Raw genomic sequence first — 9,578 nt, forward strand, 5'->3', positions numbered from 1 at the left:
ACTTGTTGATTGATTCCTATTCAGTGTGAGTAAGGATGGCAGACTCTGTCCCTATGATTCACGGTGGGGTAGGGGTGGGGCTGGAGGGACATAGGGAAAGGGCCAGTAACACTGGGAAGGATCCTTTCTAGTTTGCATTATGAACAAGAAAGTGTCACATGTCCCTTTTTGTTTACTTAATATTTCTCCTGCTTTATTGCCAAAGGTTTGGATGTCAAAACAACAAGGACTTTTTTATCTCAATCTCCTGTGAGTCTTATTAGGATCTTAGCTTGTGCCTGGGTCCTGAAAAACCCTGCTACATACTAGAATTCCAACAGAGAATATATTTGGAATTTCTTTGAAGTTGAGGAGGGTTGGCTTCTGGCGCTACTGAGTCTCTCCCCGCCCCCACCCTTATAGACCCCGTGAGACTACTCTTTTCGTGGATACAGACTAACACGGCTGCTACTCAGAAACCTGTGAGACTGCTGCTTCCCAGCTCCTTCCCACCCCTCAATGCCTGCCAGCTGAGACTGCAGCCTCTATCCCAAACTCCATTACACTGGATCCTGTCATCTGTACAGTACCTATGTGACTGAGATTTTAAGATTTTCATTTTAATCTATTTTATTAAGTATATTTTGCCCACTCCATGTATATCTAAGCTGCTATCAGATCCGGACAAATGCTGCAAAGCATCTCTTGTGAACATTCACTTCCATAAAAACTCTGATAGCATTTGTGACCCCATCTATTTGCTTTCTGCAAACGTTTGTACAAATGAATTTTGTTTTCAAGAATAATCATGGACAGAATGTCACAGATATCCATGTAGACATCAAAGCAGCCATATTTATACACTCTCTTTATTGGTTTGGGACTCATCTAATCAGGAAGCAGAAACAATACCGTGACCTATCACCCAGCATGAATACCAAATTACAGTTAGAGAGTTCTCAACATAATAGTGGTGATGAAAAATCCACAGGCTGAAATATGTTTACATAAACCATTCACTGAAAATTTTTGAATACCAATTTCATCCAAAATTGAAGCCTGTGCATAATGCACAGGTAGAAAAAAGGAGCTGAACCCATTGAATAAATTATTCTTTGTTAACTGTTTGCTCAGTTCCATAAGTAATACATTTTGCTGGGCATACACTATGTCTCAGCACTAGCCTGGTTTATTCTGATGCACCATGTTCAAATCTTATACACTTTAGGGCACATTGCTCTGTGGGGAATTCCTCAATCTGAATAGAGTAGCAGGGGACCCAGAAAGAAGGCAAAGGCATACTTGAATAATCTCTTCCTCTTCTCTGCCCTTTCCTCCCTCCCCCACCCCCCAACAATAAAATACCAGTGAAAACAAGTGGTCTCATGGGGGCATGGAATTGGAATTTGGAAGCCAGGTTACAAGAAGTCTAATAAGAAACTACAGGAAAGGGTGGAGGAGGTCTTTGAAATGTAGGTCCTGTTGAACTGATAGAGCCCACTATTTCCTAAATATAGTTTTGCATGATAGGAGCCTGATTTTTGTCAGTACTTGAATTATCTGTGTACTTCCTTAGGGCTTGTCTACACTTACCGGCGGATCAATGCTGCGGCGGTCGATGCATCAGCTGTCAACCGCCGATCGCTTTCCCATTGACTCCTGTACTCCACCTGATCGAGAAGAGTAAGGGGAGTCGATGGGAGTGTGTCTCCCATTGACATCATGTAGTGTGGACTCCACGGTAAGTAGATCTAAGCTACGTCAATTTGAGTTACGCTATTCACGTAACAAATTGCGTAGCTTAGATCGACTTTTCCCTTTAGTGTAGACAAGGCCTTACTTTCGAGCGGTACACAGACACATGAAAAAAGAGCCAGAAGGCTGCACAATCCAACCTCATCCAGAAGGTTCCATGATCACTAAGTCTAAACCAAACAACTGTTCCCAGTAATGTAGTGTTCCATAGAATTATAGATTAGTTCAATACTTACCAAGTGGGAATGTAGTGGGATGACTTATTTGTGATGCTAGCAGACCAGATGCCAGCTCATGCCAAGGGTCCTAGGCTTCAGCTGAACACTGACGCATGGCTGGAAAGTAGCCTGGCTCGTCCTTGTATTACTATTGTTAAAATAGATGTTAAGTTTATAAGAATGTGTTGAGTCTTTATGAAACGCTCGTAGGATGCTGCATGTGTTGATCTCTCTTATAACATCTGTACCCCCATCTTATAAGGTGATACTAAGGGTTTGCATTGTAATCCTCTCTAATTGTGTAAATCAGGAAGGAAACATTAATTAATATAAAATTCTGTCTGTCTACAGAAGGTGTTAGGTCTGCCCACCAAGAAAGCCCATTGAAACCAAATGAGCCATTGTGAAACATCAAAGAACAAAGGCTTTGTTCATTGCATTCCTTCCCTCTCAAGCCCCCCATGAAAAGGAGGTGTGCATGCGAACTCATCCCATCAGCTTGTACAAGAGAGAACTGTATCTCTATGGTGCTTGGACTTTGGGAGGGAAAGATTTCTAAGCCACAGGGCATGGCTACACTTGCAGCTGTAGAGCACTTTGAGTTAAACCAGCCTTCGTAGAGCCCACTAGGGAAAGCGCTGCAGTGTGTCCACACTGAGAGCTGAAAGTGCCGTGGCGTGGCCACATTTGTAGCACTCGCAGCTGTATTGGGAGCGGTGCATTATAGGTAGCTATCCCAGCATTCAAGAGGCCCTAACGTGCTTTTCAAAAGGGGGGGTGGGGTGGAGTGTGACAGGGAGTGGGCGGGGAGAGAGAGTGGGTTTTTGGGGTGCTGAGAGTGTGTCAGCACGCTGTCTTGTAAGTTCAGACCCCCCTCCCTCCCCCACCTCTCTATCACTCACTCAAAGGCAAACAGTAGCTGTTCATTTGTTTTTCTCGGACCAGATAAGCAGCCGCTCTCAGAACCGGAGCTTTGAAAGGGCACTTCCGTGTCCCGAGTTCACAACAAAGACAAGAGAGACCACTTCAGTTAAGAGGATTATGATGCATTTCTGGAGGTCAATCAGTGCGTAATAATGTTACTCCTTCTTTACACTGGAGCTGCAGTGTCTCACGCAATACGCAACAGCTGTTAATCCTCTCGGGGAGGTGGAGTACCAAGACCGCTCTAGCCAGGGAGTCAGAGTGCTCTCCGTGCCTTGCCAGTGTGGACGGGGAGTAAGGTAGAGCGCTCTGGGAGGCTTTATTGCGCTATAAAGTGCAAGTGTAGCCAAGCCCTAAGGAAGGGATCCCTGGCTGATTAGCCTGGGTGATCCCTAAAGGATATAGAGAGCATGAATATTACAGCAGCTTCCATCTCCTTTTGAAACTAAGACTGTAACTCATTTGTGTTACTTGCTTGAAGCTTGTAAATAACTCTCCTATTTCTTTTTCTTATTTAATAAATCTTTAGATAGTTTACTATAGGACTGGCTACAAGCATTGTCTTAGATTTTATACCAAAGGTGCAGTTGACCTGGAGTAGGTGACTCGTCCTTTGGGAATGGGAGTAACCTGAATAATGTTGTGATTTTTGGTGTAAGGGACCATCTACAACATAGGCAACCTTGCCTAGGTGGCAAGCTAGACCTGAGTACCCAAGAGTCTGTGACTCCATGTTAAGGTTTCTATAGTTCTATAGTTCTGGAGGAGTTCACACTTGATACTTGGTTAGTAAAATGTAAGTATAGCACTCGCACCTGCTTTGCGGTTTGTGCCCTGCTTCTTAACAGTCTGCCCTGAGATTGGCTCTTGAGCCACTTCAAGACAGCTTGACACCATTGTTAACATACTTCCCCCTCGTAATCAATAATCATATGTAAAGTATGGCATACCTTTCTACTGTGCCTGTTCTGCTGGTATACAGCACCTTTCTTCAGGGAAGAGGCCTGGTGTACTAGTAACTGTCCGCTGCCCATTCTCACTGGTCTCATGTTACAGGGGCATGCCCACAATAATAGATTTGTATGTTTAAAACTGTGCTTTCTAGATTCCAGGGAATTGTATGTTCTGAGATTATTTAAGGTCTCTTTTCACACGTGCCCACTAATTCTGAGTGTCTTAATTTTAGGTGCCCAATTGGAGACATCCACCAGGATCTGTTTTTGCAGGGGTCCTGACTTTGATGGAAGCTGTAGGCACTCAATGCTTCTGAAAAACAGATCCTGGCTGTTTCAGGTTGGATTCCCCAAAATCAGGCATCCCAAATTAGTGGACACTTTTTTTGAAAACTTAAACACTTTCTAGGGATTATACCCCACAACCGCCACTTGTCAGTGATGCACAAATCCTTTTCCTTGCTCACAGCCCAGACCAAAAATATTAAGTGTCTCCCAGCCACAACCCCCTGCCCATTCCCTAAATGAAGAAAGCCCATTTAGGCTATATCTGCATTGTGTGCACCCGCGTCCTTGCTCGCACACATGGTCTGTGCATTAGCTAAGCCTGCAGACAGAATCTACACTGCAGAACTGCATACAGGCCATACCCTGAGTAGCGCATCCACACTGATGCTGTAGCTACATGGTGATTCACTCTTGGATTTATGAGTGCATATCCCATAGTCCGAGTGTCCTCTCCACCTGCAGCTGTTCTAGTACTTGTTTTGTGGTGAGCAGTGTTGTGACCTTGAGGCCACAGGGCCAAATCTGAGCAGCACTGCAACCCCCATGCGTCACGTCATACCCCACTCATTCAGTCCATAACAGAGGAACCATTTGGCTAAATCTGAGTGGCCTACTCCTCCTCACTGCTGCCATGGGGCTGGCTCCCACAGCAGGGCTCCCTTACAAGGGCCTGCCCTGCCTCACCCCACTTCTAGGTGTTTGTGTCTCTGCTCAGGGATGGGAGCAACACTGCACCAGGGCAGACTGGGCTGAAAGGCGGGGGCTGATTGTAGTGTGGACTCGATTCTGGGGCCAGCAGCAGCACCAATGATGGCTCCAAAAGGCACGTGCTATGGAAAAAATGTCTGGGGGATGCCCCTGCTCCTCACTGTCTGCTGCAACGGCAAAAAGCTCCTCTATGGTCCTCCTCATTCTGAACTGCTGCTGGCCAGTTGTAGCACCTGTCGTCCTAAGTGGGAGGCTTGGGCCAGTGGCAAGATGGGATGAAAGCATATCTCAGGGGCTTTTACTGCCACTTTGACTGGGTTTCAGGCAGGGGAAGGCCTTGATGTTGAATATTTTTTTGAAATACCAGAATGGAAGAAAGAAGTAATTTTCCGCGCAGGTTGAACAGGATATCAGTGAGTGGAGCAGTTCAGTGAGCTACCAGGGGTTTCCAAAAAAATTTCCAGAAATCTAAAAATCTGCTGCAATTTGTGCTCCATGATAATTTTTCAAATGTCACCTACCAGGAGTAGAAGAAAATCAGGAGTAAATTAACCAATTTTTGGATTAGGACGCATACCTTTGGAAGTGGCAGAACTGATTCTCATCCCCTCCCCAAACCAGGCCACAGAAAGAGACATAGAGCACAAGAATGCCTGCTTTAGCAACAGTCATCTAAAATAGTCTTTCAAGAAGCCAAGGAGAAACCAGGATAAAAATGGACTTGCGATGGACATGCAATCATTCTATGTAATTTGCTAGCCATAATATACATCTATAGCATTAACAGGATGAATGCACAACAAGCATTGACTGTCACAAAGAACTTTTCAAGTTTCTGAAGCCCAATGGACTTATAACCACTACTCAATGAGACAGTAATTTGGTAATCAAAGCATACACCTGTAGCATTACATAAGCGTTCCCAATTTTATAAAAAGCTGTACTTGCAAAAATATGCACTCCTGCCCTCTACCCTTTACCAGTTTTGAAAGCTTTAATTGAAAACAAAGTTTGAAACTGTGTTTATATTTCAGTAGCGTCTAACTTTCTGTTCTCTGCTTGGCATCCATTTTGGATACCACGCGGTGGCAGGGGACAATCCTGAGAAGAGGGAGGATGCCCTATGGGAATCCCTTGTATAAACACCCATTCCACTGGTATGTAAGATCTTCTTCCATAACAATAATTTCATTGGGCCTAACCCAGAAATCTTGCCCTAACAAACCCAAGACTGCAATAATAATAATAAATTTGGTTGACTCTTACTAGGCTGCGGATCAGTGCCCTGGCCCAGCTTCACTCTCTCTTTCCAGACTCTGTCTCTCTAAGCTGTTCCCTGGCTCAATCCCTGAACAGGGCCTTGGAAAATGGGCTCAGAACATCCACTACCCCATCCACCTGGGTGGGATGATTCAGGGCTTCAAGCTCCTCTGTCTGTTTCTGGGATTGTGAGTCCCTGTGGTCCCATCTGCTGCTGAACCCACCTCCCCTTCCTCCAGCCTCATGATAAGACACTCGCAGTTGCAGAAGGAAGTCGTAAGATAAGGCTCTGTACTGGGGGAGGTGCCAAGCATCCTATCAAGTTCTTCCTAGTAGGGGCATGTTACTAGAGCTGCTGTTAGTCCTTGGCCTTGCAGTACAGGCATTTCAGATGTTTTATCTGTTCCCTGCACTGCACTGTTGCCTGATAGATGCCTGACCCCACCAGCTCCCGTGAGCTACTGCAGTCGGGATGACTATTCCTAGGGCTTCTGCTGAAATCATGGTCCTGAGTGTACTCAGACCAGAGGTTAACTAGCACCCTTGTGCGATTCTCTGGCCAGCTGACAGCACACTAGAGGTGAACATTTCCAAATGGTGAGGCAGGACTGAGTAGGAGGGAGTTGTGGAAGTGGAGCAGCTTGTCTGGAAGGAGGAAAGGTTAAACACTGGGAAAGGTTATACAAACAGCAGGTAATTTCCAGTCCAAGGAGAACACGTGGGAGGGAACTGAAGAGGTTGAAAGGCTGGAAGTTACAGGACAGGGAATTGGAATGACGGTGGAAGAGTAAGTAGACTCCAAGGTGGGTCAACGCATCATCGCTATGTCCATACCACAAAGTGGGTAGGTAGAGAAGCAGGTCACATATCAACGTGTGGTCTTACTCACACCCCTGATGGGTCTGCTAACTCAGTTTCTACATGCCTCTGAATGCAAGTCTAAGGGCTCTGAGTGTGGATGATAAGATGCAGGGGAAAAACCCACAGCTTGACATGCAAACAGTCAGAAGAGTAGACATATCCGTAGATTGCCCAAGGTACCTGTGACAAATTCATCAAACATGCAGAACTTCAAGTATACACACACGAATTCACTGGGCATGGTGTCCAAACAATCAGAGAATTGTTCAGGGAACTATTGCTAAACGTAGCATTAAGTCAAATCAACGTGGAAAAAGAATGCATTACCTTCGAACAGTTGCCCCCCTTTCCTTTTGCTCATCTGGCCCATAGGTTAGTATACAGCAGCTCTCGATGGTGATCACTCACGTACCTTCCCCAGGAAGCTTGCTTAAAAACGTGTAGTGTGTTGTACCTGTTTCTCCTCAAAGTTTGAGGATTATGATGTTAAATTTTGACTACTGGCTCAGCTGCTCCTTCTGCGCAAATAGCAGAATACTTTCCTAAAGAGCCAGGGTGTGTTCCAGCACTGACCTCTCCCTATGTTGGCAGATTGACCAGCGTTAGTTGCAGGCACTCTAACACCAAATGTGCCTAGAGAAAGTTGTCTGAGAGATAAGAGTCCCCACTGCTCTTGAGAGCCTTGCTGAGGTTTTTTTTATTGTCCTCCTTTTATCTCTTCTCTTTGTTTTTCATTTTCCCTCCCTTCCGGTTCTGGCAGGGCTGACAAACTTTGATGAGACAATGGGTCAGATAAAGCTAAGAGATAACAAGTAGGTATTTTTTCCATTTTCCATAGCAGTTTCTAACTGGCAATGATTATGTGTCACTTAGCTGCCTTCCTAATTTTAATGACTGGCTGTACTGATAACCACTGGATTTTCTGTTGCAATGTAATTGCTGAATATTGTCTTTTATACTGGATGTGGGGCCCAAAGGCGCATTAAATGAAGGCTCCTAAGGTGTATGTTTTAGGAAATCGAAATAAATTTAAGCTACTAAAAACTGTGGCAAACTCAGCATTAGTGCAATTCCATATTTTAAAGTGGATTTTCTATGCATATAAAAATGGTGTAGCTATCACTGAACACAGAAATCAATTTTTTTTTAAATAAGCCAACTCAATGTCACTTAAATAAATCCAGGCAAAAGCATAGTTTGACCTAGCCAGGCATTTTATACTGAATACCAAAACCATCTTGTGCTTTTCAGCTATCCAGTTATCTCCGGTATTTGAGCAGGAGAACAGGATGGGCAGCCCTTGGCTACAGTGAGACATCTTGATTGGAAATAATGCCATGCAATAGCTGTGTCTACAGCTCATCAGCTAAACCAGCCTTACAAAACTATTGCTCACTCATCTGGGCTGAGCAATTTATTTGACAGGTGAATAAAATATCATTAATTATTTTTCTTCACCGTCCTGATAGAAAGCTGTTGAGCTGAGTGAAATTTGTGCTTGGGCTGATACATTTTCATGACAATTTTGCAAGGCTAAATTAAACCTGTAGCAGCAATGAAAGGAGCAGCCCTGGAAATGAGCCCTCTGTCTGAAGTTTCCCTTGTGTCTAATCATCTCGTTATCTCTGCTAGCAAGCGGCTACAATATATGTCATCTAACACATCGTTTGACCACTACATACTTGAATCTTAAAAAATTATGTTTACTATAAACCGTGTTAAAAAAAGACAACTGTGGGGCCTTATCTTACAATCCTTATTCAGGCAAACCTCCCACTGAAACCAGTACTAGTTTGGCTGGAAAAGGTCCCTTTCTCTCACAAGATGGCAATAAATATAGAAAACATGTAAAAAAAACCACAGTTAAAATCTTTCCCTACATTATTAAAAATATTATTGGCCAAATTCCTCCCACCTCACCACCTTCCAAAAAGCCTGTGGAAGCTCAGAAAAGTGTGGGGGGGGGGGAATAACACATCATAAGCAGCAAAAACACATGGCAAAATTTCTGGCTTGTATAAGGTCAAATAAGTTGCTGTGCCAAATGATTACATGAAGTTGTAGTTCAGAGACGAAGCTGTAAGAGCAGCAGATATACATGCACGGGAACCTGCCTTAGATGGAACAGTTTGCAATGTCATGTCTGGTAGCAATGATGTGCATGTGCTGAGATGCACACAGAACATGCACATCTCCTTTGCAAATCTCATCAAGGCCAGGCTCCTGCAAAACACCCTTATGAATGAGTCACCAAGCCTGCAGAATATGATTGTCCAGGCACAGCAGATTTACGCTGTCTTCCAGTAGAATATTTCTGCACTTTTTCTGGCAGGTATATTTGCCAGAAATTGGAAATGATAGTAGGCCAAATTCTCAGCTGATGCAAATTGATACAGTGTCATGGACTTCAGTAGGGCTATGCAGATTTATAGCAGGAGAGGGTCTGGTTCTGAATCTGTAAGCAGTGAAATGATTGCATTATCTGCTAAAAAATCAAGTCAGGCCACCCTCTATGCTCTGACATTTTCTCTGAAATTTACTTAATAAGGTAATATTTTCTTCCAGTTCCATAAATGTAAATCAGTTGTATTGCAGCTCATAAACTTTCTGCTTTAATTGGAAACTATTGGTC

The sequence above is a fragment of the Chrysemys picta genome, chromosome 2, assembly GCF_011386835.1.
Source record: "Chrysemys picta bellii isolate R12L10 chromosome 2, ASM1138683v2, whole genome shotgun sequence".
Classification (NCBI taxonomy): Eukaryota; Metazoa; Chordata; order Testudines; family Emydidae; genus Chrysemys; species Chrysemys picta.